The 27,622-nt window shown below is 37.9% G+C and overlaps 1 protein-coding gene across 1 annotated transcript in view; it reads right to left on the bottom strand.

Moving 5' to 3' along the window:
• Positions 1 to 27,191, bottom strand: part of LOC121960680 (cadherin-10-like) — a 261,883-nt gene extending 234,692 nt beyond the window's left edge. Inside the window, exon 1 of the mRNA XM_088072261.1 lies at positions 26,666 to 27,191. The gene's annotated coding sequence lies outside the window, so the exon portion shown is untranslated. The remainder of the gene's footprint in view (positions 1 to 26,665) is intronic.
• Between the last annotated feature and the right edge of the window lie 431 nt (positions 27,192 to 27,622).

The raw sequence follows: 27,622 nt of genomic DNA, 5'->3' as shown, positions 1-27,622 counted from the left end.
CCTAAATACAATCTGAAATCTGAAATATTTTTTTGGTGCTACCCCAGAAGCCCCAGACGTACAAAGACACAGAAATGATTAATTTCTCATCCTTCCAGACTTTCCAGGAACGCTGAAACCCTTTGAACAAGTTCAATACAGTCAAGTTGTCAGTTTCTTGAGACGAGAGTAGATTGAGGGTAAAGAGCCTCGGGGGTAATGGGATGAAGTCTGTTGCCACATTGTTGCAACATGCGTGGGATTCCCATGGGAGGGCTGGAAATGGAGTCAGGACACCGCTCCTTCCTGACATCTCCGGCCCACGTGCCACCGCCCTCACATCTCTCCCTGTGTGTTTGATGTCCAAATTGAGCTTTGCTTCATCGCCTTCATAGCTGCCTCCCCTCTGTGCTCCTCCTCTCATCGCCTCGCACAGAGGAGATGTTGAAACTACTGTTAAACTAATAAATTGGCTTGCTGATACATACTGCATATGGGGCTGTTTTTGGACCTCTGTTAGATATGGGATGTTATCCAAGCGTATTTCCCACTGCCAAAATGATCATCAGCGGGAAACAATCTATGGAGGCCTGAACCAAATGTTAAAAATGCCTATTTTTTGCTGTTCATTTCAAGCAATACTTCAACCGCAAAATGATCATTATTTTGTTAAGTACTTTCAACTGTTACGTAAGATTAAAGGTATATATTTCTATAATTTTTAACACTCTCACATGTAAAGCACTTTGAGCTGTAAATAAATGCTTTTACTATAATTATGATTATTAAATTTGTGAGGAAAAGTTTGTTGTTTTTTTGTATACTTTCATGGGGAATTAATTTCCAAAAATTGAGAAAAAAATGAGAAAATTCAGTATTAGATTCAGCTTTAATTAATTCAGTGTGCTTTAGTGAAGACTTTCAGTGTTTTAACATCATCTACCAGCAACATCTTCTGCATAAAAACACCAGGTTTTTTTGGTCATGAATCGTCAAATGGTCGCATTCAGAACTACTTCAAGTTGGTGAAAAAAAGGGAGGAAATCACTGGAAACTCAAAGCAACACAGGGAAATGACATGCCTCTCAACCTCGCGGGCCTCCTGCTGGCTAAGTAGTCACAGTTTTTGCCTCAAAATTCGCTTCATTGGTCAAATGAGTTTCCACACATTTCACTTTGAAATGAGAACAGCAGAGAGATGGGGCTACTGCTGTTTCTGACACATCATCCTGCTCATCTGTGTCTGCTGCCATTTTTATTACCTCTAAGCAAATACGAATACATAAAAGTCACCTACCACAGCTTTAAACGCACTCACTGATAATTAATGGCGTCTAAGTTGTTTGAAATAGCCATATCGGTCGAACTGGAGTCCGAGCAGGACTTAGTGTCTCTCTCCTCGGCTCACTTAACCCTCCTCTCTGACCCTCTTTGCGAGTGCTGGTCCAGCGCTCGCCGCAGTGTGTTTTGGTGTAGCTGTCGCTCCACTGTGGCACACACTGAGTAGGAACAGGAAGGAGGCGCGAGGATTGGGGGTGGGTGCTGGTAAGACTGTCGGGGTTACGGGGGTAGCTGGAACAGATTGGCTGATATCACACTCTCACCTCCAGGGGATAAAGGACCGGGAGGCATGGTGGGTTTGGACGTGTGTGCACTTGTGTGTGTGTGTGTGTGACAGCAGGAGCTGGTGGGTGAGTAAGGGATTGTGGGAAATACAAAATCCTCAGATTGCTGAGTTTGGACGCCATGACCCCACACCGACCCCCATTTCCTGTCTCAATTGCCTCAGCATGAGCTGGGCTCCATTTCACAGCACCGCTGTTTCTTCTCGTCCACAATCATGTGGACCCATGTGGGAGTCCATACAGCGGACGTCTCTATCATCGCGAGTAAATAATGACACAGGGTCATTGTGTGATCATGCGTTACAATTTGTGATCCCAGCGTTGTGATCTCTAATGGGATTGACTCCCGCTTTAATGAGTATCACTGTTACAATCAGGCCTCCATGAAAGACCGAAGATTCAATTGACCAACCGTGAATTAAAAGTAAGTTGGGGGCAATTAAAGTGAACGTTTAATTGACATTAAAATACAAATATTACTGTCAGCCATGTGTTACAGTGTAATTGTCCATTACTTTGTTTTCAGGTTCACTGAGCTACATGTCTGACATATGGATGATATCTCGGCATAATGAATGGACGGCCTGTAAGCATCATTATGCATTTATTCATGCTTGCATGTGTCTTAGTGTATAGTTGTGTCTAATTCTGCAATACCTTCCTTTGTGTATATACACAGGTATTACAGCATTAAGAAGAATGTCTCTCTTTCTCTCTTTTATGTGAACGCAGCCATTTAAAGTCAGCCATCACCGACAAAATCACGGGTGACATCTGTAAGGAAATCGCCGCCTTAAAGGGAATCTTTCCACTTCAAAGCCACCCTGTAACATCTATCATCACACACGACCTGAAGGCGCCAGCTGCTTTGTATATTCCTCACTTTCTGTTGTTTTACTTTCATTTCCACACTGGTGAAATATGAATCACACACACATTAAAGGGTCTCCGGTATAGGTTACACATATAATGGTCACTTTTATGTTTTAAAGACAGTGATGTAGCCAATTAAACAAGGCTTGTGCTCCATGTCACAGTGTAGAAATACAGGTGGGGTCGCGATGTTTGATCTTTATTCCAAGTCAGGCATCTCAAAATATTTAAATTATTGGTATGAGTAGCTTTTCGGATGTCATAATTAATGCGGGCGAAATCTGGATTTTAACATGTCATTAATTGTCATAAAATTGGCATAACTGGGGACATTATTTCTTTAATTTTTTTTAAATCTACATGTTTTATCATAAAAGTTGGTATAAAAGAATAATATTCCAGGGTTCAAGCCAACACAGATTGTACATAGTTAAAAGCTGCAAAGATAGAGACTTTTGAGAGTTTCAGACACCAGAAAGATAATTAGGTTAATTAACAAAAAGGCTTTGGACATACCCTGAATCATTTACATGCCACATGGGTTACACCTTTCTTCAGCAATGCAACCATCCCCTACAGGTCAAGTACAAAAACATTTGAGTGGCATACTTTGACAGCTTAATTAAAAAGATTCACTGAGTTTGGGGACTGTTGGCGCCACCCACAGAACTATTTTAAAATAATTTTACATTTATGGTTCAAAATTCAAAATTGTAATAGAACGTTTTCTGTGAGTTTTGTTATGATAGGACAAACAACTTGTGATTTAAAGTCTAATTTGTGTTAAGCCATGCTGATTTTTTGTTTGCAATTTTAGCACCACCTAGTGGTTGAATTACATGAGCTTATACTTATCTGGACATTTCGTGCAAGTTTTGTGATGACTGGTCCACTGATTGCAGAGTAAATTTATGTGCTGAGCCACGCCCTTTAAAAGTTAATTGGTAATATCTTCGAAACGCAATGAGATGTCAACTTTTGATTAATTTTGATTAACTGATAAATAAATTTGATTATTACAACTTATAATAATTATCAACATAAACTGTGGTACAACTTAGACCTCAGTTTAGGGGGAGATGTGCTTTTTTAAAATTTTAAAATTGGGGGAAAATCTAAGCAGACATTAGTAGTTCTTAAGGCAAATTTGTGAAGAGAGTAAAATAGATATCTGTGACAGGTTTTGTGTAAATTGACCTATGCCATGCAATGACATTTCAAAATTTACCTTAATTGTGGCACCCCCTCAGGCTGATTGGAGTCTGTTTTTTTAGTATTCGGTCACAGTTTCCACTGGGGAAAATTTTATGTGTCTATGATGGACAAACTCATAGTAATTGCAAAGACATTTTTGTTAAAAAAAAAGAATTAAACCAGCTCAAAAACAACACAGTTTCAGGCCTTTGGGCTTGGACCCCTAATGATGACCCTGAAAATAGTCATAATACACCTGCTTATCATTTGGCAAGGACAAAAGGGATTTTTGGAAACAGAACCTTAATCCAATGTCGAGCACTTGGAAATCCAAGTAGGTAGGATGAGTGGACTGGGAGCGTATTTAAGTGCCAGACACTGTGGAGTCATCGCACCTGGCAAAGTAATCCTTTAGTCATTAGTACTGACCGACAATGCTATCAGCTCTCCATATTACAGTTAATTTGAGTTATGAGGCGGTAAAATGTATTAGTACTGCGCGTTAAAGAAGGATACAGCTTAGAAAACAACAACAACACAATGATATATGTATGTGCTATTGTAACGATGAAACAGTCCATGTGAATATAATCAAACCACAGAGTGCGCCTCACTGCAGGACCATTAGTGATAGTGAATAACATCCAATCCGGCCAAATTACACCAGGCCTTGATCATGTACTGTTCCTTCAGACAACTCTTTTATTCCGGGCCATTTTTACCATTTCACTCCAGCCTGGTTTGTCACCAACACTGAAGCGCAGCCACATCATGACCCCCGCGCCACCCATAACTCACGCAACAGCCTAAAATACAATTAAGCAGGCACAGAGAGAGGAGCACATCCCCAAATTGCACCACCTATTATGTCACGGCTGTTACCTGCGCAATCACGCTCTCCTGAATTCCATTATGAACAACGGTGGGATCTTATGATGGTGAAAAACATAGTCATTTTCTTGTGCTCTCTCAATCAGTCACAGAGGAGGTTGGAATCAAAAATGTAAAGACAGGAGCCTCTTTTCTATTCCAGTTGCACTCCACAGTCCCTCTAAATCACCCCTAATGGGCTGGTGGAGGGAGCACACTCTGTATCACTGTATCAATCATTCACTCTGTTTTCCTCCTCCTGGAACCATCCACAGGATCACTTTGGTGCTTTAATGAGCCATTACAATTCCTATCAGACAATCTCTGTGCCATGTGTGTGCGTGCATGTGCGCACGGGTTTTGTTTGTACACGAGTGCTCCAACTGTTGTGGACTTACACTCACGCTGATATTAGATTGTCTCCGCAGAGTTTTCAGAGATAGCAGTGATCTCTTGTCTATCTATTTCTCACCCACTTTCTCTGCTGGTTTCGCTCTCTCTCGTGCTGCGCATGACTGTGCATGTGTGTGTGCGGCGGACAGTGGGCACGGGTTATAATTGCATTGCGTTGCCATCCCACTCGGTCTCTACACCCATCTGTCTCTTTAATATCCAGCTAAGCACTCTTGACCTTGAAGCATCCATGACAGCACAGAGCCACATCCACACCACCATATCCATGGCTGACTTCTCCCAGAGACCGCTGAAATGATAGAGTGGGGGGGTGATAGAAAGACAAGGAAAAGAAAAACAAGGTGCAAAATGTTGTCTCTGAGACAAAAGGTGAACAAGGGAACATGATGGATAGGTCCATCCTGTTCAAAAGTTACCGTACAGAGGAAAGCACAGTGAATCAGACAAAGAGATGCCTTCAAGGTCACCAGTGAATTCATTTAATTTAAAGCTTTACAAAGGTCGCCCTTGTGGACTTCTTGAGAAAATGTTATTTCAACAGAAAACATGCGAGATTAGCAGGGAGTCGAGGAACCACAAGATATGTTATTTGCCTCCTGGCGTTCCCTTTATGCTCCTCAGAAGGATGGTTCATTCTCGAAGCAGTGCCTTTGGGCTGTCATGATGAATATTTGAGCTAACTCTTTTCACTGTATAATACCAGAGCATATGCCTTTAAGGTACAGCTTGCAATTAGATCTTCAATCTAACCTAAACTTATTTGATTAGATCAGTTAATAATGTTTTACATTCATCTAGGGAGAGTGTGCTGTGCATCTTGATGCCTTATCCGGGAAAAAGTTTGCAGAGCACGAATTAAACAATACACCACTCAGACAATCAGAGGGTACCTATTGTATTATGCCTTGTGGGCAACTGCCATAAGTTTCAAACTTTAAGCAGAGGCTTAATGGGCTGCTTAGAGCAAACAAAGTGGATGACTTTGACACAGGAGACCTCCGGTCACCACTGGTCTTCTTCCACCATATAATTTTGGTTGCCATTAACCATGACCATTTCCCTTTGTTAAACGAAGTATGTCTTAGCCAAGATATCAGCGTGGTATCAGTGTGGCATCAGGATGGCGATACCAGTCTTCCAGCTGGATGGTCCAATGATTTTGATCTGAAATCTAGATCTACAAACCAACGAGGGCACAAACTGACAGGCATTGGTGTTTTTATAATGTCTCTAGCCCACTGAAATGAATGCCTTTTATATTATTCAAACCAGCTCGAGTGCCTGGATCTGGGTGATTTATGCCTTTTTGAGCAATAGGTTTCCCATCATTTTATGTCAAGAATTATTTGATAAATTGCCATATAATCTGCTGCACACATTCATGCCCCACTTAACTTTTCATCTCGTGCTTGTCTCTCAAAGGGTATTTCATGATAATTAGCAAACATGAGCACGCTAACACACTTAGCATTTTTGCATTGTTATTGTGAGGATGCTAACTTGTTGATTTTAGCATTAGCCAAAGCACCATGGAAGTATTATTAGATCTGGATAACAGATCAAAGATGGCCACTCTTCAGTCCACTGAGAACTGCATGCCTGGCCAAAATGCTCTCATCTCAAGTCATAATGTACTACTGCTTTGCACTGGACTTATACATCAACATATCATACTCTAGGTATCCTTTTCCGTCAGCTATTTATGTTCCAGGATGCCACTATCATGAAGTCAACACAAGCACATGATGGCACTGCACTGTGTGTGGATATGTTTTAGCAATAATAACACCGCGGCCTGCTCTGTCCAGCCGCATTCTTAGCTAATGCCGTATCATGTGCATGCAAAAGATGGCTTTTAGCATTCGGATCATATGTCAAAAGCGCTATCAACAACTTTGGAATGAGAATGAGCTGGCCTGGCACATTCGCCAAAAACATGCTGCCTGCTAGCTCCTGCTCACCATTTTGGGAATCATTGGAAAGGCGAATGAATGACTGACCTTACACTGCTTCTGATTGGCTTACCCTAAGATTCCTACCCTAACGCTAACCAACCCCATTCCTCCTGCCTACAACTTTGCAACCAAAGAAAGGCAACAAGTACTAGCCACTTAAAGGAAGAGTGGATGTGTTATTCCTTCATTATACCCAGATTCATAATTTTGCTACCTTGGTCCATGGACGTTACCTTGTGATTACCTCATGGATCTTTAAATCACTTTTCTCAACTTGGTACCACAAGTACACTCTAATACCACTAGGAAAATATGGAATCAAGGCTTGGTGGCATTCCTGGGAGCCTGTGAAGTACAGTCTCATATCATTACTAGTGTGGCTGTAGACTCTGAATCATAGTGTTATTCTAACAATGACAACAGCCTTTGCCTATCCTCAAACAAGTACCAATGGTAGCCTAAATGTAGCCAAACCTTAACCACAGAGGTAGCAGATAAAAAAATGGTATATATTTAATTTTTGCACTAATCGTTTGAAACTCTCTTTGAGGGCATTGATAAACGATGTAGTCCTGCTTCATAAGGGTCATTTTAGAAGGCAACAACAAACACCGCTTTGTCTTTCAGGTTTTAGGACTCGTTGAGGAAAATAGCCACCTGAGATTTGATCAAACAACCCTTGATCTCTTTCTATGACCAATAGGCCTGCTCTGCTGGCTCTGCTATAATCAAAATAACAGGAATAACATCCTTGTACAATAGGTCTCAGCGCCCTCTTATCAACTCAATGTCATACATAAAGGATAAGGATAATTCTGGGCCAATCTGGCATTTCAGGTGTACTATAGTAGGATGACTTATTAAGAAAATGTTAACTCCCTGCAGCATGGTTATCTTTATTGAGAAACAAAGGATTAGTAACATGATTGATGGGCCTTGTCTCCTAGGGATTATGCTGTAGAGCACCACTAATTGCTCTCTCTCGCTCCCTCCTCCTCTATTTATCTCCCTCTTTCTGTCTCATTCCATCCACATCCCAGCCCATGGCCAATGCAATACACTTTTAGCTATCACCTTTGCCATCAGAGCTCGAGGTGCGAAGGGGTTACGGGTGTCACTGACAGGCTCGGGGCTCCTGGGTAAGCAGTAAAAAGACTGAACTGTCCTTAAAGTTATAGCCAAGAGACTTAATTTTGCATTCAGGCTCAAGTGGTTTGTTGAACGCGTGCCAGGCCGAAGCCAGAAGGACAGGAAGGAGGGAGTCCGAACCCTGTATGGCTATGGTAACGCACCGTGTAATGGACTACTGTACAACTGGAAATAATGTGCTGAGTCATTTAGGAAAGCTATTAAGCCGCCTGGGTGACTTTGAAATTCACTAAGCCTGTTCACCCTCTACATTTATTCAGGAATAGGGCAGCTCCAGCCCCCAGCTCACTGGATTCCCCCCCTCCTCCCCTCTGTTCTCCTCTTTGACATCTTTCTAACTAAATGCTGAGAAGAAACTTAATTACAAATAACTGGGGGAGAGAAGGCTTATCATTAGGAAGCATGGAAAATAGTATGGCTTCTGCCAGCGAAGCCTTGTGAAATACAGTACAGCTGTGTGTTTCCCCACACTTAATTGAACATGTGTTGTATTAACCTTGAAAGCATTGTGGCGATTCTATTTTCAATTAATCTTCTAAAGGAGAAGACGTACAAATTAAAATGGGATGCAAACACAATGTTGCTGTCACAGAGTATTTCTTCAGCGACAATGGGCGACTGGGTTTTTCCCACTAAGCTAATGGGTTACTGACCGCTTAGATCACTGCAGGCCCACAGCACAGCAAAATACTGTACGGCAGCTTCACAAGCCACCAAAGCACTTATTAAAATGATTGAAATTATAGCACACCTTCCTGCGAGCCATGTGTGTCCTTTGTCGTTTATCATTAAACCATCCTCTATCATCAGCTTCGGAGGATTGATGCACAGGGAGTCATCAGGTACAGGGTACAGTATGCACTTGCAACAATCCACCACATGTGGCAAAATCAAGTTGGTATCAAAAAGCATTTTTCATGACCTGCCTGAACCTCTGGTATAAATGACGTCTAACCCCAGGCACAGCTGTAGGGGAGCTCAAGAAAGCCTGTTAAAATCTAATTCCCCCCCATTTTATTTTATAAAGAAGCAACGCTAAATGCAAAAATTTTGCATCGGCCAGTTTGCATGACAATACACCCGGCAAGCACTTGTCAATTTGATCCCCGGGAATCCACGGGCTTTGGGGTTTTGACTGCTTACCAAAGGGACTGACAGAGGCCATAAAATGTAAATGTCTCGTGGAGGCTTCCCAGGTTGTGATGTTGTTCAATAATGGATGCAGTGCTTTACATTTCCCTCTTTTGGAATCAGTTCAGATAGAAAAGGGGCCCCTGTCAGAATTTACCAAGAGGTTCAGAGGAGAAATATTCACAAAGCCGAGCACACAAAGGTGATATGAAAAAGGAAAAAAAGGCGAGTCAGAAATCAGGAGTGATTCAACACAAAAGTGCATGCGGGAACATATCATCAAAAAGAAGGGTGTGTTTGTGTGTTTGTGTGTGTGTGTGTGTGTGTGTGTGTGTGTGTGTGTGTGTGTGTGTGTGTGTGTGTGTGTGTGTGTGTGTGTGCGCGCGCGCACTGTCGAGCGAATTGATAACCATGGGGATCTTTGGTTTGCTTGGTGTAAAGGCTCTCTCAAAAAAAAAAAAAGCATGCCATGTCTTGAATATTTTGCAACTTTTATCTTTTTCATCCATCTCCCCACATAAATCTATATAGTTTAGTCTCGAGTCGACAGATTATCCGCCTGGCCAATTATTAGGGTCCTTATTAGTAGTATCTGCCTTTTATTTTAATGACTGCCAATAAAATTAGTTCATGAAAAAGTGTGCATATTACACTCAACCAACACCAGGGAAGGCAAGAAGTGTCAGCATGGGAGGAAGCTTTACTTTGCAAAACCTCAGGGAGCTCTTTTTATTCATTATTTTTTTATAGAAATTTTGACCTTTAAAAGAAAAAGCTGCAGGAAACTTGTACATGTTGGAAGTTTCAACATTTGCTAAACACATTTAAACTAAGTTTTGTGTTGCAGTTTGCTATTTTCCAAATTCTAAATTTCGACATGTTTTTATTTTTATTGTAAATGCAAGTCCGTTTCTACATATCGGTTTTCGTTCTCATAAAGTAGCAATAATCAGTATCAGCCCTCGAAAATCACTATCTGTCAAACCCTCATTTAGCCAATTAGTATGCATGTCTTTCACATGGAAAAAAGTCAAAAAAACATGTTGATTCTAGTGGAACGTAGAACAGCGGTGACACGATGACTGATGGCATCTTAAAAAATACAATTCTAACATAAATTTCTTATCAACTTTTAAATCTTTGTGATGAATGCCCTGTTCTCATAGTATAATGAATCCCTGCAGCCTCTAGGGATTCTTTTAATAATTAGTCAAGTGAAGTCACATCGCTCAAGAGAAAATAAAAAGCATCATTTAGCATCAAAGTTAACAGAGGTTTTGGGTATGGCATTTGCTTTTTTGGGGGGCAAAAATAGTCTACGACCACCAACAGCGACCACCATCACTCTTATGTGTGTCTGGGTATCAATCATGGCTTCCCTCCATCAGTACTCTTTAGTCTGGTAAATCACAGCGAGCGGAGAATGACTCACAGAGGCAGAGGTTACCTGCAGCAAGAGCTAATTTCAGTAGCAGATTCAGCAGCACCCTGGGATCCATTTTTAGTGTGCACGCTGAAAAAAAGTCATACTATTACTATGTCTCATATTACTCATACTTTTCTTAATGTTTTCCCTTTAGGCTTTTCAGCCCACCTCTTAATTCATTTTGGTGCCTGAAACAAATGACAATTAAAAAAACATTTGTCTACAATTGGACATGGGACAATACAACAATTCTATATCACAATTATCCTGGCCGAAATTATCGCAATTCTCAAGATGTTATCCCCATAATCATCAAAATATGCTTACAACTCTTAAAAAAATAATGAAGTGAAATATGGTTTGCTACTTGTGGAAGAATAACCTGTAAACTCTTCTCTGGAGTATGACTGTATATCTCTTAGTCTCGCTGTTATTTCGTTGTGGATGTCCTCAGGGATCTTGTTTTCTTTTGGTTTTACTTATATTATTGTGCATCTCTCTATGGTCTCTTTCACTAAGGAAACAAAGTCTTTTTCCATTTCATTTCATCTTGGTTTTTCACTTATTATAAGATTACTATTATCATTGTTGTCAGTGCTAATGGGGTTCCAATTTCACAAATAATCAAATAAAACACACAGGAATTTGATTTTTACTGTATATTAGAACATATAATTTACGGTGAACATCATTTTAAGTGAATAACAACCAAAGATTTTTTTTAATTATTAAAAAAAGCCAAGTTTTTCAATTATCTGAAATGCCATCATATAGATATGAAATATTCCAAATTTCTATAAGATCATTTTTGAGACTGATGCGTATTGTGGCCTAGTGTCTTTTAATGTTGGTTACCCAGCAATCACTATGAGTGCTGCTGGACACATTATTCACAGTTACCCCAAAATCAAAAATTCATCATGATCAACTTCTTGTGACTTCTATCACAATGCACACTAAAAAACGTATGAAATCCCATCCCTCACTAGGACTACTATAATTTTTGTGAAATTTGCAAAGTTTAATGTTTGCCATTTTTTGGCATTAATGACACTTCATTTCATAAAACCTTAACTGTAATATTAATGTCATAAAGGCATCACCAGCTCTGTGTTCTGCTATGATTTTTTAAGTTTTTGAACTCTCCTTATTTCCACAAATTTCATCTATAAACACACAGCCAGTGTTTAAATGTACAGCAATGTATCCCTTCAAAATATACCATTCTAATTAAAATAAAATATCATCCATCTTTTTAGATATTACCACTTTGGGGAAAAGTAAAACCTCTTCACTGTGACTCCACTTCACTCATAAAAACATCTGAAATTCTTTGTTCAACATAATTTATTCAGAATACATCAGTCAAATTTGCTATACGGGGACAATGACATAAACTGAGATGAAGTAACAGTCTAGACGTCGGGTCTTTTGAAGGACACGCTTTTGTTGGCTGCATTTTGCGAAAGATCGAGCCCCTGATATGAAATGCATCTGCCTCTGATCTCTACTACTCTCTTTTTTGTACCATAATACCAGAGCTGGGAAGTTAACTTTAAGTCAACACCTGAATACTTTATCATTAATTTTCTAATAAAAGTTTAAAACTCTGCAATACAGCATCATTTTTACATGCAAACTGTATACTTTTATAGTCTTTATGCATAAACATGCCAATATCTGTTGAATATATTCCAAGCATACTGTATACAGTCCACCTACCTTATGTATAAAGATGTCACATTAATCATTTTATATTTATTCCAGCAGCTTTTGCACTAATGTCTGACAGCTTACACTTTCATATTATTGTGTATGTATGATGACTTTTTTTGTGTATATTTCTATCAATACATAATAGTCAATGTTTACCCTGAACAGATTTGTTGTCCTTGTTTTTACCTGCATGTCTATTTCTGTGTACTACAAATTTAAAAAAAATTAAAAAGTCAGATTCAATGTTTTTTTGCAAATATTTGGCTCATAAAGGCCCCCTGTCTTGGCGTGAAAAGACAGGAGGTGGTGCTTGTTGCAAACCTAGTATTAGGATCCATACCAAAAAAGGCATTTGTTCAAGACAAATGATGTAAAGCAACAGAATTAATGTTATAGTCAACATGCAAGCTTTTTAACAAAAGAACACATTTAGATGCAGCCTTTGCATTGACAAACATTTTGATTAATAACTTTGATTTTGTTAGAACTCTGATATTGTTTTTTCAGGGCGGATACTGATTATTAGTAGTTAACAAGAGCGAAAACCGATATTTGGAACCGATATGCCTTTACAGTCAAAAATAAAAATCTGTGTCATTATTAAAAATCAGTTTAGTTGCCTTTAGCAAATAATCAAAAACGAAACGTTCAACATCATTTACAGCAAGTTCTCAGCAACTTCTTTTAATAAATCAAGTAGAAATTTAATTACATAAATATAAAGATAAAAATGGCTCCATGAGGTTTTACAAAGTAAAAGTTTCCCTCATGCTGACTCTCTCTTTGCATTTTTTTCATTTATTAATTTCATAATTAATATAAAATACTCCCAGACTGATACTCTGTCGACCTCTAGTCTGAGTAGTTGGGACGACTTTAAACCAGTCAGCTGCTCACATTTCAGCTGCTATAGTTTCTGAGAAAGGTGGAAAGGAAAGCAAAGAGGACAAAAATCCCCACAAACAGTCAAACATGAACAAATAATTGTGAGTAAAACCGTCTAGAAGATGTTAGCATTTGATGTCAAAGTCGTTATGTAGTAACCATGCAGTCGATTTTCGCCACACGACAGCGGGACAAAAAAACCTCCCAATACTGGTATGATCCTTCAGTCGTCTGCGGAGCCACATGCACCAGGTAAGCCCTTCCTGCTCTTTATTTTCTCCCCAGAGGGGTCATGGCTTAGTCTTTCAAGGATGGACAAGCTAAATGGTACTTTACTGTACCATAACCCCGTCTCCCGAGAGCAAGGACGTTGTCCATTTGAGACTTTCCCCACATCGATGGCTTCTATATTTCATCTCTCAATTACCCATGACTTTGCTGAGAAATACAAGGCACCCCTCTGCGACATATTGCACCCCTCCTTCCTGCTGTCCCCCATCACTAAACTCAACAGGGCAACCGTGCTACCCTGTGATGGGTTTCGGAGCGGGAATAAAGGCTCACCGTGAGCAACCCTTGTCTAACTGGTGGGAGACAGCTGGATTAGAAGCAGCAGCGCCCCTAGAACATCCCAATTAAAATCAAAGCAATCACCATCGCAGTGAAGTCATTAGATTGAGAGCCTGTTTGAGGCTAAACGCTATAATAACGCGGGAGCTGCAGGATTTCAAAAGCCTGTCAGACACTGATTTCATACATTGGAAAGTTTGATGAATAGAGCCTTGTGAGAGGCAACTCTTGAGCGCTGCACTATTACCGAAAGCTTTGCTGGGGATTAGAGGGAAGACAGAAGCTTTCATTCCTTCAGTAAGTCAATGTATGAATAATTTACTCAGTGGGTATCTCTGCGAGCTCTCCCTGTAAGCCCTGGTAATGTTTTATTTGTATGTTTTCTGTCAAAAGTAATCTAGCATCCGGAGTCGTGAAAACAGTTGGTGGAGATCCGCCGAGTGTGGCAGGCCTCATGCAGCTCCCATAATACCTGTTTGATGTGACGTTTGTTGTCAGTGATAATTAGCTCTTCACTAGACCATGTCCATTCCCTGTCCCATGATTAGGGGAGCGCTGATAAGACGAGCTGTGAAAGAAAGCACAAGGAGGTTTTCTCCCTTTATCTCCCTGTCTTTGCTCTGTCTGTTTTTTTAATGCGATAATTAATTAGGGTTTATTACAACTTGGTTCTTATTTTTGTAAGTTTGACATTTCATTGGATATTATAACATCCTGCTCTACCGACCACATTTAACAAAGTTGAAAGGGTCCGGAAAGGTTTTTTTTTTTAAGTAAAAAAGGTAAACACCTGAATTTTTTGTAAAAATCCCATACTGCACAGTGCAGTGCAAATCATTGCCATATCCGAGGTTGTGATAATTTAAAAAAAAAATTACTTTGCATGAAGTATATTGAAAATAAATCGTTTTTTGTGTTTGTTTATTTTTCATCTAAAAACATAGTGCTATCATGACAAAAACCTGTCTTTTAAAGTGTTAAAGTTCTGAAAATGAATGAATATTTGATATTTATGATTAGGACTGATTTAAAAAACATAAACCCAATGAAAGAAGAAAATCATATTAATGGATTGTATTCTTTAAAGCTTGATTTTGAAAAGCAAATTTTGTGCGCAGAGCGATACAAGTGTGTGTGATATTAAAACACGCTCTAAGGGTCAAAGCTGCAGTTGGTAACTTAATAAAAAATAACTCATTTGTCATAATTACATAAACTGTCACTGCATCCACGCAGTATTAATTTGTGAAAAAAGTTACATTCCTTCTCCTCCTCCTCTTAGTGCTTTTAATGGCATTACTGCACATTAACCAAAACAACCAATCAGAGGCTCAAAGTCTTGAATGCAACTGTCAATCACTGCCTGTGACTACATTGTGAAATTCCATAGCTTTTCCAGGTTTTCCATGACCGTGGAAATCCTGTCAAAATCACAAATATGCTCTCAGTGTCACATAGAGCTACACTTTCCTTCTCACTAGAACTTATATACTGTGCTGTACCAAAACAATTTCGAACCAACTTTATCAATAAAGTATCAAGTTACGAGCAATGTCACCACTCTCTGAGATATCAGCAATTACTTTGGTGATGTTACAATGTTATCACAACCCAAAGAAATGATGTCCAAACCCACAAAAATAAGATCCAAGTTATAATGAAGGAGAATTAATTACCCATTAAATTAACATTTCTCACAGCCCAAATAGAACCGTTTTCCTGGCTAATGCTGCATTTCTTTCAAAGTCATAAGTTGGAAATTCCCAACTGGTAGATTGCAATTATAACCTCTGAGTGCTCCAATGGACCAGCACGGGGGGGTGAAAAAACATGAAGGGAATGAAAGAAAAAAAAAAAAAACACGCTCTCACCATGACATTTTTATTTATGTTTAGACTGGAGCTCCCTCTTTGCCGTTTAGGTTTAGTTAACTTGTGCTCTAAAAAAATTGTGGATCATGCACCCTGCCCATTGAGGTTTAATTCAACCAATGAAATTATTTCCGCCTCCCTTGCATCTCTGCCTCTACATAATACTAAAACGCCAATCAGCCTTTCCTCTCGCTATCTGACTCTCCCTCTGCACCTCTCTCTCCCACACACACACACATACACACACACACACACACACACACACACACACAGAGAGACACACACAGCAGTAGAAACTTGCACAGGAAATCCTCTCTGCATGCTCTCTTTATCAGTTTCACATGGGCATCTCAACACATACTGTCCTACAGACACACACACACACGTGATGGACACACACATGTACACAAACACACAGAGCGAGTGAGTGAGAGAAAGAGAGACCCAAAACACCAAAACAGTGTTAATCCCCTGAGGAGGTCTCTAAAAGGGTTTCTTAAAGCTGATTTCCACCAGACACAGGCTTTCCAGGTCAGCACTGTTTGTGGTGGCAATGGTGCTGAAGCATTCAAGCTTTACGCCCTCACCTTTCCACTCTGCTACTTCCTATTTCTTCCCCTCTCTCACACAGCCTTTCTTGCTCTCCCTCCTTTATTAACTGCATTTGTCCTTGCATCTTTTTTTTTTCTTTCTGAGAGGACATCCACATAAAGCCTGGAGAATATGAAAATGTTGTTTGTGCGTGAAAAATTACTTTAGGGTCATATTTGTACAGAAATAAAGCAACAAGATAAATGTGAATACAGTTAAATGACAACAGCTCTATGACTGAATATTTAGACATTTATAATGACACCTCCTGAATAGGGCTGTGAGATATGACAAAATATATCATCCGAGGATAATATTATTCATATTACGCTATATCGTTTAATTGGTTTTCTTCTGATAAGCACTACTTATACTTGTAAATACTATTAATATATAAACTGAAAAGCTGTTTGTTTACAGTTTGCAGTGGATGAATCCTCATACCACAGTTATAGTTTAACTCTCCTTCAAAACAAAAGCACCATGGGTTCCGCTTTGATATATTTAATTTTAACATTAATTTATTTCACTTTATTATAACAGTGCTTCATTTAACTTCTTACTTTATTTAACATTTTAACTGTATTTAATTCTCCTTTATTATAACAGTCGTTTATGTAGCTTTATGATATGACAGTAGCTATTTTATTTGTAACTTGAGTGAATTTAATAATTTTGTATTTTGGTAGTTTACAGTAGTTTAGAGGCAATTTTATAATACAAAAATATATATTGTGTATCTTGATATAGCCTTAACATATTGTGATATTATTTTAAATCCATATGGATCGCCCAGCCTTGCTCCTGAATATTAATCATTGCCGTACAATGAGCAAAACAGCCTCCACCAACACAGTGCTACATAACGACAAACTATACCTGCCAACCATATCAACAAGGAAGCGTGCATCTACCACTCACTCAGCTACCATCTTTCGCCAATACGCCATTATTGTTTACATCCCATGTTTACATCTCAGCTGTCAAGATATTAGCAGCATGTTAGCTGTTACGTATTTGTTTATTATTGCGTTTATTAATTTGCAGGATGTTTCACTTTTTTTGAATGCCTTTTTGAATTGGCATAATTTCCACAGCTGCTGCACTTTTGTGCTTGTTGGCTACTGTACAAAACAAAGGGAAAAAATCATTTTTTTAAATGTATTCGGCTTGCTGTGGACATACCAAGCACACAGGGACAGCGCTGAGGTTTGAGGTCAATGTGGCATAGTGGCCAGACTATGGAGGTACAAAGAGGCATCTATGAATCAGTGGAAACGTTTTCTGGAATATCACAGCCACTGTACAATGAATCGTTTCACTATCAGGGTTTGCTGTATTTGCTGCACAATTAAATAATTTCATCCCAATTAAAGTTAGTGGAACACTAAACCGGGAAGTTAGCTGCTCGGTCTGCAGAAGTCATAGTGTGCCTGCTCTATGGGCCAAATGCTGCAGAAGCAGAGCGTGAGTTTTAGGTTATTTTACACATGGAAGTTTTTTGGCTTTATGCGCCTCCGAGCAACTTTCATTAAAATAAATGGGGCCCCACCCCCCAAGTTGTATCCACTTCTCTTTATAAATCCATGTGACATCAGCCCCTCTCCACTCTGTCTTTGAATCTCTCTCCCGCTCTTTCACTCATCCAGTCTCCTCTCTGTCAGAGCCAATATGTTTTGCATTTGAATCACACTGTTATTTAACATAAATCGAAGCAACTTTAATCAACGGCAAAATAAATGCATGATGCCGCTCCGTATGTAATTAGTTGGAGGTCTTTAGCTTATCTGTTTTTATAAGACCTCCAGGCTCAGTAATGGGATAATTAAAATCGATACAGTGGCATCATTGCATGTGACTTCCTCCTAGATCTGATTTGGTAGAGTCTGATAGAGCACACAGCACAAAGCAGAGGTAAACAAGGAGGGCTGTTTTTGTCCTCGCACTTGTTTCTTGCATTCATCTTGGCAACAGTGATGTTTTTGTCAGTCACCAGAATTGAAAAATGTGGCAGTGTATTAGGGCAATAGTAAGTAAGAAGGAAAAAAAAGAGAAGGTGGGGAAGGAAGGTAATATTCCAATAAAAACAAAAGACTTAGATATTCTCATAAATTTGCAAAAATTGAAAAATGGAAAATAGAAAAATTCCATATTGTTCTTTTTTTAAAAAAAGATTTCTCATTGAATATTTAGCTTTTTTCTTGTAACTTCTCATCTTAAAATTCTGAAAGTGTATTACGGCAATACTGAGTTAAACATAAATAAAGAGTCAGGGAAGCAGAGTAATATTTTGATTATAAAAACCTCAGAGTTTCCTAAATTATAGTTGTACATTTCAAAGATTAAATACTTGGATATGCTCTGTGATTATAATTTGCAAAAAATAGACACATTTCATATTTTTTAACTTTTTTTAATTTAAAGATCATAGAATATCCAGGTTTTTTTGTGGAAAAGAGCTAGAGAAGGAGGGTATTATTCCAATAAAACCTCAGAATTTCCAAAATTAAAGATGTAAATTTCCAAGATTAAAGACTTGGATATTCTCTGAGATTATATTTATGAATTTGTGATAACAGAAAAAAAAAACCATTTGTCATAAAATATACTTTTTTTGGCAACTTTTTATCTTTAATCTAAAAATAATAACAAATAAAATCAGAATATAACCACCCTCTTCTGGCTCCATATTTTTTATTTTACCTTTATTTCTATCTACCATAGCACTAATAAACCCCTTGTAGAAATCAAATCTGCCAGGGAATCTAGGGTATTTATGATAATGATTACATTTTCTTTTCTTTTTTTTAAAATGGATTATTTTTGGGGGGTTTTATTGCCTTTAATCAATAGGACAGTGTGAGCGTGAAATGGGTAGAGAGAGAGGGGAAGACAGAGAGGGGGTCCAGGCCGGACTCGAACCTGCGGCCGCTGCGGCAAAGACACAGCCTCTGCACATGGGGCTCTGCTCTATCCACATTTTCTTATGATTAATTCGGACAGCATTGCAGGGATTTGCCTCCCCAATATATATTATAATTACTGCCTTGATTGTTTTAAACCGAATGAATTAGCGAAAACCTGTCAAAATGATACAGTCCCGAGAGACAACGGTGAGTGCAGTATGTGCAGGATTTGCTCTCTGCATTTTGCTGCTATGCAGTAAAAACCATCTAAGAAAAATAAGCCTCGCTATCAGCTTGACAATCATGCGTTTTTGAGTTTATCCAATGGATTTTGAATGGGTGTGACTGATACAGAAAAAGACAAATTTTATCTCAATCCCCAGAGAAGCATGACATTTGCTGAAATTTTAAATATAAAAATCAGCATATAAGGTTTTTGGTGGACAGCAGCAGCGCACTGCATTAAGACTGGGGAGTTTTTCAAGTGGGATGTGGAACTACTTGTATGGTAATAGGCGTATCTGGCAGTGTTACGACTTCATTTCCTCCACCTGTGATCCATGACAGCGACGTTTTCTCTCGGCCCTGTTTTATGCTCACCCCATCATAGGTTTTTTACACCATCAATTACATCCCACTTTTCTTTCTCTCATTCTCTCCTTTCCCCACCACATTGTCTGATTCATGGAGTGAAATGGTATTCTGACAGACTGCCTCTCTGATGTGCTCTGCACCATCTCCTCCTCTCTCAGAGCCCCGAATTCATGAGCCAAACCCACCAGAAGGGCTGCAGGACTCATCGCTTCTATAACTCACACATGTTACACAATCGGGTGTTCGAGGTGCGTTCCAGGGTGAGAGATCAAGGTCGAAATACTGTACATCTGCCTCCTCTTTTGTTGCCATAGATTACATTATAAACAGCAAGAAAACACAGAAAGAAACTGAGAAACAAAAGTCTGTGCTTTCGGACAACACTCTCTTTCTTGCAATCATTAACCATTATGAGTTTTGTTACCTAAGATCATTACGCTTCTTCGTACATTTATCGCGACAGAATCGCTCAGGTCCCTTTTATGTTTTTTCCTTCTTTTTCCTGCTTTCAAGGTTGAGATATAAGACCCTTTCAAGCCAACTTATGCTAGAGGCTTAGAAAAACTGAATGGAAAACAAAATGTAAGGGAAAAAACAGTGCACTATATCATAAAGGAGTTCATCTGTGCAAGAGAACATGGGTCTGTGAAGAACTACTTTACCCTCCAGATCTGAGTGGCTGTAAAATGTACATCTGTTTTATCTCTGACAAGGACACTAAAATGTTTTGGCTGCTTATACAGATGCATCTTTTTTTGGTTTGAAGTTTAGCCTCAAATGAGACGCTTGTTTTCATAAGCACACAGCACATTTGTTTCTCTCACTATATTAATTAATGGCATCTCCTAATTGCTTTGTATTTATATTTGGACTCCTTTTTGCCAGCACCACCTTTGTCTTTTTATATTCTGCAGAATAAAATACAGCAGAAGTGTGACAAGCGAAATGGATGATTTAAAACTCTTTACAGCAACTGTTACCACGTCAAAATGACTTGTTGTCAAGCAAAAGGGCTACAAGTACATCTGATTAAAAATAACAAAAAAATAAATTGCATTCTTGTGTTGCCTGTTCTTGTCCTTTACTGTGGTAGTATAACGTTTCCTAATGACACAATACTGTATAATACATTTTCCAGTTACCTCGAAATAGTAGAAAATTGTAAACAATATATTTGGATTGAAAAGTATAACTATCGAGTTCATACATTTGAAGAAAGATGGGGAAAAGGAGTGAGGTATGAAACACAAAATATTTACAATAATTCTCTTGTTAGAGGTGATAACTAGAAAACAATATGATATTGTGTTGATGTGTTTCTCACATTGGTTTACACAAGAATGTATGTGTGAAGATATGCCAAGGCATGCCTATCCTATCCTTTGACTAAAATTATCAGTTAAAAGTCAATTTTATCATAAACTGATATGTAATCAGTTATAATAGCTATGTTTTCTTTTCCTTTCTAATATTTTTCTTTATTTTCTTAATATTTGTTTCTCATGTTCTGTAATACCGATAATAATATGTAATGATTTCTTAAAATGCAATTTTAAAAAAAAACATCTTCTGATGGATTACAGGTAAACAGTAACTTAAAAAAAATCATATTTTCTTTTTAACTTAAAATAAATTATTATTATCATTATTAAATTATTAATTCAGGACAATAACCTTCTTTTGTTTCCCCCTTTGGCTGCAACAAATTCTTTTTTTTCCTTTATTTATCTTTTTTTTTAAATATAAATATACCTCAGCCTTGGAAGGGGAATTCAAGGTTTTACACTCTGCAAAGATATGTTTTTGGTAAGAAAAATAAATTGACTCACTGTAGTACAAAGACAACTGCTAGTTCCAACTGATAATGAACATCCAAATTGGTTCATGTTTTTTAGTATTTTGATATTAAAAAATGTTAACTGTAATATGTTCCTCTCTTATTTTGTCATTTGTCCCATAATAATGCACAATTATTTGACTGCTACCAAGCGCATGCACTTTTCCATCTTAACTTTACGACCAGTTGATTTAAATGAATTGGGAGTATATAATTATAAGTAATTAAAAAAATTCAACATACAGCTAATCAATTTTGCTATGGTATCTTTTAATCACTGTATTCACATTTTATAGACACTTCAGGCTGTTATTTTAGCAACTGCTCTATTCCCTCGAAAAATAAATAAATCTATTAAATTTTCTTTTTTTTTATTAAAAAAACATATCTTTATCAATCAATAACTTTTTTTTACAATGGTATCTGTTATAATAGCATGAGCAAACACAAATGAAAAGACAGACTGTAAAGAAAAGAAGGAATCAAAGGTCACAGCGGCTCTTTGGAGGCTACCTAATACAAAGTGACAGCTGAAGAAAACCCTGAAGAATTACTGTATGTGACGAGAACGACACATCCGGGGATCTGAAGACAAGCGCTGTCATTACAACCCGCAAAGAAAACAATACACCAGACACTGCGGCATGATCTCAACCGATGTCTTCCATTTGGTATTCATCAACGTCTGATAGTTAACCGAAAACAAACTGGAAACAACAATGGGATGACATCACTGAAATAACTGGTTTAGGGTTATATGGGTCCAGCTCCACTCATGCGCTATTACAAAATGTACTTATTTAATTTGGCCAAGCCTTGTTGAGATTAAAGGAGTGGTTCCCAACTGGTGGGTCGCAGTCCAAAAGTGGGTCGCGAGTCCATTCTAAATGGTCTGTAAAAAGCACACTTTATTTTGAGTACAGTGAATTTCCCGCAGCAAGCTTTTATTTTGAATTGCAGTTTCCTGCTGTAGAGTGAGAGAACTTTTTTTTATTGTAAGTACAGCAACTATTTAATTGCCCAGTTCTTAGTATTATTTGGCCTACTAAACCTTTAAACCTGGGCAAATTGCTGTGATTTCTTTCAAAAACATGAGGAGAAGGCGACAAACAACTTAAAGGACACGGCCAAAAAATTATAGTAACAGACATTTAAACAGTATTTTTAAGTATGGTGTAATTAAACGTAAAAGAAGTCAAGTGTAAACTTTTAAGTATGAACAAATTGTAATTTTTAATTAATCATTTACTTAAAACATTTGGTACATTTTTAATTATTTATTTAATAGATTTAGTAAATTTTAATTAACATTTACTTAAAGCATTTGGCACATTTATGTAAATAATTACTTAAAATGTACTTAAAACATTTGGTAAATTTTTTAAAAAGTATTTACCTAAAACATTTGGTAAATTATTACTTAAAATTTACTTAAAACATTTGATATATTTTGAATTAATATTTTCTTAAAACATTTGGTAACTTTTTAGAAAAAAATATTTACCTAAAAAAATCTGATATTTTTAATTAATATTTACTTAAAAGGTTTGGTGCATTTTTAATAATTCAATTATCTAAAATATTTGAGCAATTTTTAATTAATTATTTACTTAAAACTTTGGTTAGTTGACTTAAGAAGTAACATGAAGGTTGCAAAATAGCTCATCTTGCATCATGGATCTGTAGGTAAACCTTCACCGAGTCTGCTGTCACCAAGTAGACTTGACAGTTCGACACAACAGTTATGACAATATTAGAATGTAAAATAATGCAGTTTTTCAGAAGTGCCAGGTAACCCTGTGACCTAAGTCAACTGAGGCAGAAACCGCTTACATAGATTATCTTTTCTCTTTGTGTGTGCATTTCTGTGTGTTCATGTTTTTTGTATCAAATCTGTATGTGTGTGTGTGTGTGTGTGTGTGTGTGTGTGTGAGAAGACTAAAGGAATTGATCTTGAATTTCGCTGCATGCCTCTGAGGGAAATGTATTGTGTTACTGATTAAAACAATGTGTTTTTAAGAGTGGCAGGAAGATGCCAAACAATACTGACTATAAAGTTATTCAGATCTTATATTTAATATAATGTCCACCTCAAAATGAAAATTGGTAACCAAGTCAGTTCACTCAATAAACAGTGAGCACTCTCGGGTGTCTCTCCCTGACGTCGTTGTGGTATGTAATACCCCTCGGGAAAAGGCAAAATGCTTTGTTATAGTCACGGATGTGGGCCAATGGAGGCAAAACCCATTTAGCTCCTGCTAACACACACACACACACACATACATACATACATACATACAGTATATTCCCATACATGCGGACACTGTACAGTACACACACTCACATACAGCCTCGGGGTGTCTGGTCCATTAGTGTTTGAGTCTACACTGTCACATACTGTGCACCAGCATGTGGGTGTGTCCTCGGTTTGACTTTAGGACCTTAAGAGTGAGTAAATTTAATCCCCTGATACATCTGTGAAGTTTTGTGGCGTGCACATAAAATTCTTTATATCCTTCATCTTTGGCCTTTTTGTGTTTTGGGACTCAACATTTGTCATGACTGTAGCTGTCCATAAAAGGACACATTATGCAGCGGAGAGACACAGAGAGCAGTTAGCGTAACTATTTGGGATGCTGCTTCGATTCGAGCAAAGCTTGAAGTGACTTAACTGGTGCACGTTAAAGGAGGCATTTAAAAAAAAGATGGCGGAATGGGGGCACGGAAAAAATATATGACCACAATATAAACACAAAGTAGGAAACTGAGGGCTAAATAAAAGCCCAATGACATGTTCATTACACAATATAGCAAAGTGTATTTATGCAATAAATCCAGATATGAGCAACTGGAGCTGCAATCTTTGCTGGCTTTTAAGCTTTCTCGTATTCCTAAGGAGTAAAAGAAAACTTTGAAATCTTTTTTGTAGCAATTTAACAAACAGAAGAGACAGTTTATGACACTTCATTTAAGCTTCGTAGTAGCTGCACCAACTGCTTACACTGCAGAAAGCTGGTAGCTGAACCCTGCTATTGTTACAAGATATTTGTGGCCTGTTAGCTAATGCTGGACTGCAGGTTGCTTCACCCACTACAAGCTGTTATCCTTCTGTCCTGGTAGCTCATCTTGATTTGTGAGTACATCCTGTCTGCTGATGCTGTTTGCTTGTCTTGGAGGCCAACATGCTCAAAATAGTGAGCAAAATAAGGAAGAAATTCAAATGCAGTCCAAAAGTTAAGTGATAACTCACTGAAAGAAGACATAGTTTTAATGGGGTGAATCGGTGATTCCCCAGTCAGGGTACTTGGGTACTTCTGAAGATGCAAGGGGGTTGGCTAGTCTATGTGGACAATTTGTAGAGTAAAGATAAAAGTATCTTTTTTGTGGAGTACTTAAAAGCCCATATAAAAAATACAACAAAATTAAATAAAATAGAATTTACACCTGTAAAGTTTGTGTTGCAATAGAGAGTGTGTGACATCTACTAACCTAAGGGGGCAAACACAGAAGTCTACACTACAGCTATATTGGAGTAGTGAGCTAAAAGTAATGTATAACAAGCTGGATAATAAAGCTAAAGCTAAATGGCAATTCAGCCAGTTTGCATTAACCAAACTAGTTTAATACATCAGACCAAAGCGGCAAAATTAGATATCAACACAACTCTAGAAATAATGTCATTTGTCGCTACAGTTACAAATCTGAGTATGTAGATCTAGGGTCAGTGCCTGAGAGGTGTAATTGAGGGACTTATGGGGTACTGCATTGTGGCTGCTCATCAAATATTATGCAACAAAAAATAACAAATAATACAACCACATAAAAAAAGATATTCACTGACTCTGTGCTATCAGGCATAATTGAAATATAAGGAATAAATCCAAAGCATACACAACTAAGCACAAACAATTCAAATCATGGTCACCACAGCAAGTATATGTGGATTTACAAATGCTGTAATTGTGAGCAAAAATGACTGTAGCACTGTCCACAGTTAAAGACAGCAGAGCCATCTCACATTACTGTGGAAACAGAAACACACAGCTCCAGCCAAGCATACAATACAGCCAGAAAAGGAGTATAAAAATCACAAGGTAAACTCACAATATGATACTATCATGATACTGATTTTATCACAACATGGCAATTCTACAATAATAAATATATTACAAAACAATTCATCTGCAATGCATCAAAAAATCTGTGACTTAAGAAGACAAAATACCCCTCAAAAGGCAAAAAGCAGTAATTATGTATTCATTCAGCACTGAGGTGTCAGTTTCACAGAATTTTACAACACACAACAAAGTGCATAGTCTCTCACACACACGGACTGTAAGTTATCCATGATGTGTGGCATCTTTCCCATGTAAAACAACCAGAAAATGGCAAAAAGCCAAACTGCCAGAAAGCAGAACATTTTATCGTCATTCTGTACATGTTGACACATGAAAAGAACAAAACTTGTGACTCTGGTCCAGCAGTGCAAAATGAAGTGACACTGTTAGTAAATAACAAAATAAATAAAACCAGGAATAACTGAAAACCTGAGATTTGTATTTAAATAAAAAAGTGAACTGAATTTTCACTTATACATGCAATTCAGTCCTAAACCCCAGAGCATAGTGTCTCATCTTTCTAATTTTACAAATAAATTGATGCAACTGTTATTTATTTTAATTTGTAACTTTGTTGGCACTTTATGTTTGCTATATTACTATTTACTTTTGGGGAAGCAATTTGTTTAACAAAGTCTTAAAGTGTTTTGCTTGTTTTTTTTTTACATTGGTGTGGTGTCACTCTGGTGTATTGGGATTGGTAGGTGTATTTATCTATGAAAATGATTACAAACAGGAAGGTAAGACACTGCAATGTTATTAAACATTAAAGCACATCCTTTTGTGTAATGTTGCTTGATAAAACACAATTCACCGCCTGGTTTTTAACTTTCACTCAGAAGCAAAAATCCGCCTTTAAACTTAAAACACTGAACACCGACTAAATGCTGACAGTATAACCCATATACAACAAATAACACGTTATTTAAACCCGCATGTCAACAGAGACAGGTGTACTCACCGGTCACAGGTGTTGTGGTTTGCAGCATCTATTTGTTGGAAAACCCTCAACCCATTTTCCTTAAATCCACACAAGGTTTCCGTGGCTCGTTAATGGGAACACCTCCAGGTTGCAACCAGAGACGCTAACGGCAGTTCAAGCTAACTCCACTCTCCTTTCCGGCCACATTATAGCTGTCCGAGTCCTCCACGAAATAATAAAAGTCCACGGAAACAAACGTAACCTCCTTTTCCACGCCGTCCGCCTCCTCTTCGGTCTCCAAAATTTCCGTGTTTGCGATAATGTCCAAGGAGCTAGCTCTCTCTCCAGGAATTAGCCGGTGTCCGCGGCTGCTGCAAACGTCTTCCTAACTTCCACGTTGTTGTTTTTTTTTTGTTTTTTTCTCGATAACAAAAGTTAATCAGTCCATAACCCACTCAGCTAAGTAGCTTCAACGCACAAAAACTCACAAATGTACTGAATTTTAACCGAAACGATGTGACACCAGCTGACTACAAACCGTTTGCCTCAATGTGGACTATGCGCAAGTACGTGTCGGTCACACAAACTTGGTCCCGCCCACTTCCGAAACAACCAATCAGATCACGCCGCGAGCAGCAAAGGACAAAGGGTCTTTACTATGATAAATTAAAATAAAATAAAATAAAATAAAATGTTTGCATGAATAAATAAATAAATAATAAATAAATAAATACATTTTCAATAATTAGTTTCTTTACATAATTTAAAATTATAAACTTAATTTACCCAACAAACTATTTTTAGATCAGAATCAGACTCTATTGTCATAACATGTAAACACACAACGAAATTATCCACAGCAACTCAGTCTGGGGCAGAACATAAGCAGAAAAGGGCAAAGTAATAAGATTATGCTATAAAGAAAAATAAAATGAAATAAATAAGAACACAGTTATAAATCAACTGTGTTAATAAATAAACGACAGAGAGGTAGCA

The sequence above is a fragment of the Plectropomus leopardus genome, chromosome 21 (assembly GCF_026936395.1).
Source record: "Plectropomus leopardus strain MGB_pleo_1.0 chromosome 21, ASM2693639v1, whole genome shotgun sequence".
In the NCBI taxonomy this organism is placed as follows: Eukaryota; Metazoa; Chordata; class Actinopteri; order Perciformes; family Serranidae; genus Plectropomus; species Plectropomus leopardus.
The sequence above is the reverse complement of the archived record's forward strand: the minus strand, read 5'-3'. Positions and strand labels throughout refer to the sequence as shown.